The 4,863-nt window shown below is 40.5% G+C and overlaps 1 pseudogene; it reads left to right on the forward strand.

Moving 5' to 3' along the window:
* The first annotated feature begins 362 nt into the window (after window positions 1-362).
* Window positions 363-4,863, forward strand: part of LOC102814386 — a 29,473-nt pseudogene continuing 24,972 nt past the window's right edge.

Genomic DNA, 4,863 nt, shown 5'->3' on the forward strand with positions numbered 1-4,863 from the left:
AGTAGTGGCTCACGAGTGGAACACTTTTCCTACGGTGAGTGTTGCTTATTTCAGATTTGCTAGACCTGATATAAAATCTGAACAGCTGACATCTCTGCTGAACTTTGGCAGGTGAGCACTGGTCAGAGCTTGGAGCCCCAAACTCTTAACTACTAGTGAAAGAAAGGTTAAATGTTTTAGCTCCTGCTGCCTGCAAGTAGCTTTTCAGCCTAAAAGAAAATTGTGAGAGTTTTACAATATATGAAGACTGATTCGTCATATCTAGTTCTAGAACACCATGTTAATTAGCATTAGACTGCTGAGACAGTGGACTCTCAAGATAAATCCATGGGGGTATGCACATTCATCACCTGTTGCCTGTAATGACATTTAACGTCTACTCTGTGGGGACCCTGTGCCAGGAACGTAATACTAAGAACAACTACCTGGATGATGTAATGTCCTCAAAAGCCCAATGTGGTAAATTTTGTAATTAGCCTTAACAATTGAAAAAAGCCAAAGTCCCAAAACAGTAAATAACTTGTTCAGGGACAGAGAAGGGTGTATATATGATCTTATTAATTATTATAAAAACTCAGCATTGTGGTAAGGAAGTTAAGAGAAGTAGATTTCTTATCCAAGTTCACATTATTGGCAATGGCAGTGCTGTTCCTTCTTTCCACCACACCACACTATCACAGGAGCTAAACAGTGCCCACACCTCAAAATGGAAAGATTCAGAAATCCAAAACAATTCTGTTTGAGTCGGGGTGTCCTCTCACCTACATACACCCTTTTTAGCTCCAGTTTGCTCTTTGATACGGGTATGCTAGTTTTAGAACTACCATAGATGAAGCAACTGTGGACAGACATGTTCTAGTAATAATGAGTGGGTACCTTTTTTTGAGATTGTGAAAGTAACTGCTCTGGGTCGAGTTCTCTAGCAACAAAGCCCGAGATGGGTTTATTGAGGGAGTGCGCTCAGGAGACGGGGCAGGCAGACACCACTGGGCAGGGAATGCAGCAGCAGGAATGTGGTCTCCCCTGGAATCTATCCTTGGGGAAAACCTGGAGCATAAATGTTGCTGGGGTGTTGTAGAGGTGATTTGGACTCAGCAAGCTCACATGACAGAGCAGAACTGCCCCGTAGGGTTTTCTAGCCTGTGGTTTTTGTTTTTCCTATTTCAGACTCATATCTTTATGGGATATGTAAGCATATATTCCCCACTCTTCCTCCCTAGGCTGTTTTTGTTTTTCTGAAGGGTAGTTGAGGGCTATAGTCTCAGATTCTTCCAACTTCTTTCTGACCAGTAGACCCAGTCTTTATTATTACTAAATAAATTAGAGTTTTCCATAATTTTGCCCACTTCTATCCGGGACCCTCTCATGTGATCCCTGTCAGAGCAGTTGGTAGTAGCTGGGCACTGTTTAGTTCTGGTCTCAGACTTGTGGAGACTGGTGTTCACATGCTCCATTAGTCTGTTGGATTAGTTGATTCCAAGCCACTTCAACTCTACTGCTCTTCTTTCTTCCTCATAGAGTGACCAGTAACTGCACCTTAGCTGGCTGCTCAGGCTGTATTCTTTATGGAAACAGATTTGCAGCTCTTTCTCCCACAGAACCACTGGGTAGGTTTGAACTAGCCACCTTTTAAGTTAGCAGCTGAGCACCTAAACACTGCACCACCAGGGAGCATGTATAGCGTGGCAGAATTAGTCCCACATTGAGGAGGAGACCAATCTGTCTTTGTCTTAGATCTGCCCCTTGGAAGGGAGTTCCTTCCCTGGCAAGGTGGCTGGCTTAGGCCTTTGAGTCAAAGGAGGGGCTGTGAGTGGTGGACAGCTCGCCCCTGCAGCTGGTAGGGTGGGTGTGCTAAGCAAACGTGCATGGCTGGTAAAGAGGATCTGGGAGGAGCTCCATCTGCATCCAGCTCAGCAGTGGGTATCAAACTTTAGTGGGCATCTGAATTTAGACTCAGCGGTCCCATGTGTGTCAGAGTAGAACTATGCTCCATGTGGCTCTCAATGACTGATTTCTTTGGAAGTAGATCAAAGTGTCATGATTTGCATTCATCAAAAAGAACATTTTTAAGATCTGTCTTGATTTACATTGCTATCTGTGAGAAGATAATATCCATACAAGGAAGCCCAGTTAATACCACTACTATTCAAATTTACTCACCAACCACTAAAGCCAGTGAGGATGAAACTGAAGAATTTCTACCAATTTCTTCAGTCTAAAATTGGTCAGACACAAGATCAAGATGCATTGATAATTACCAGTGATTGGAATGTGAAAGTTGTAAACAAAGTGAAAAGAATCAGTAGTTGGAAAATATGGCCTTGGTAATTGAAATGATGCTAGAGATCACATGATAGATTTTCCAAGACCAATGACTTACTCATTGCAAATACCTTTTCCAACAACATAAAATACAACTAGACACATGGACTTCACCAAATGGAATACACAGAAATCAAATGGACTACATTTGTGGGAAGAGATGGTGGAAAAGCTCAATATCATCATCAGTCAAAAGAAGGCCAGAGACAGATGGAATAGAATCATCAATTGTTCATATGTAAGTTCAGAATGAAACTGAAGAAAATGAAAACATGTCCACAAGAGGCAAAATATGACCCTGAATATGCTGTTGTTGCATGCCATCAAGTCAGTTCCAAATCACAGTAACCCTGTATAGTGTTTCTAATGCTGTAAAAGTTTACAAGAGCAGAAAGCCTCATCTTTCTCTTGGGAAGTGGCTTGTGGATTAGAAATGCTTACCTTGAAATTAGCAGCCCAACGTATAACCCACTATGCTAACCTGGGCTACTTGACCCAAAATATATCCCACCTGAATTTAGAGACCATATCAAGAACAGACAAGGAGCTCTGGTAGCGTAGTGGTTACGAATTGGGCTGCGAACCTTAAGGTCAGCGGTTCGAAACTAGCAGCCGCTCCACGGGAGAAAGATGAGGCTTTCTACTCCCGTAAAGATTTACACCCTCGGAAACCCTGTACAGGGTCGCCATGGGTCGGAACCGACTCGACGGCACTTAACAACAACAACAACATCAAGAACAGACTGGATGCATTAGACAGTAATGCCCAAAGACCAGAAGAGTTGTGAGATGACATCAAGAATATCCTCAAAGAAAGTAAACGGTCATTAAAAAAGAAAGCAAAGACAAAAATGGATGTCAGAGGAGTCCAGGGTAAGTTAGCAGAGTAAGCAATCACACTGACCCAACCCTCAGCTACAAAGATGTGGGAGACTGAAACAGATGCAGATGGTGATCCTGAGACCTTGAACATCAGAGGATAGGACAGAGAGGTGGATTGAGGGCCAACTGGAAAAGGAAGCTGAACAGGAACAGTGAAAAAGAAGAAAAGTGGTGGACTGTGGGTTGGCATGGAGTGGTGCAGCTATTTTGGGCCTTTGAGAGCCTAGTACCCTGCTTCTGGAGGTGTGTGAACCCAACCTGAACTACACTCGGTAAATAATGAACAGAGACCTAACTATTTACATTTCTGGTTTCTATCACATCCACCAGGATACAGGTGATGAGTGCCTGAGAATACACCAATATGTAATCATCAAGGAAGTATAAATGTCTCAGAGAAAACAAGACAATTTCAGCTTACACAAAGAAGCAAGACAGACTGTATCAAACAAGTCACCAAAACAGTAAGAAAATATATCATTCAAGATGGTATTGGAGCTACTTGATAGGAATTTAAAAGAATGCTATTAGGTAACAAAAATACATTGAGAGAAAAGTTGAGAAAACTGCAGATGAAATCAAGGAAAATAGAGACAAAACTACAGAAAAAAATCAGAAAACAAATTGACAAATAATTGGAAAAAAAGAAAAGAAAACCAGCCATTAGAAAGCCAGATGATTAGTAATAAGAATTCAAAAATAGAAGATAATATGAAAGGGCAAAGAAATAGAATCAACTCAATAGAATGCCAAGTTACTGAGCTTGAAGAATCTGTCAATAATCATCTACTAGAGGAACAATCAGAATTAAAATCAAATGAAAACCCAAAGAAAGCCTAAGGTTTATGTGGGACACTATCAAGAGGAATAACTCACGTCCAATAGGAATCCCAGATCAGGAAGAGACAAGGGGAAAAAAGCAACAGAATATTGTCCAAGAGTTGTTGGAAGATAACATCATGAAAAACAAGAATGCAGCCATTCAAGCAGTTGAACAAACTCCAAACAGGGTAGACCCTAAAAGAAAAACACCAAGACATATTATAATCAAACTTTTCAAAACTGAAGACAAGTATCCTGAGAGCCGTTCAAGAAAAACAAAAAGTTACCTATATTAGGGAACTAATAAGACTAAACTCTGATTTCTCATCAAAAACCATGCAAGCAAGAAGACAATGGAATGACATATATAAAACTTTGAAAGAAACAAGTTGCCAATCAAGAATCATATATTCAGCAAAATTATTCATCAAATATGATGGTGAAATTAGATCATTTTCAGACAAACAAAAGAATTTGTAAAAACCAAACCAACTGTCCTAGACTCAACCCCAATATAGAAGTATACAAAGATTACCAAGCCTGTAAGACTGAAAAGAAAGAACCAGAGATAGTGTTACAGCAACAACCACCAAAAAACCCATAAAGTAAAGAGGGAATAATCCAATTACAGAACTTCCAACTTAAAAGTCAAATATATTTTAAGAAAAAAATAAAAACCTAACTGTAGCCCTATAAACTAGCCCAATCCTGGCAACTAACACTAACACTAGTCCTAACCACCACCCCAACCATAAATGAAGTCTTAGGTCTAGCCAAGACCTAGCCATAGTCTCAACCTTAACCCTCATTCCTTGCTTCTACCCATCCCTCTGCCAA

The sequence above is a fragment of the Chrysochloris asiatica genome, unplaced genomic scaffold (assembly GCF_000296735.1).
Source record: "Chrysochloris asiatica unplaced genomic scaffold, ChrAsi1.0 scaffold00027, whole genome shotgun sequence".
In the NCBI taxonomy this organism is placed as follows: Eukaryota; Metazoa; Chordata; class Mammalia; order Afrosoricida; family Chrysochloridae; genus Chrysochloris; species Chrysochloris asiatica.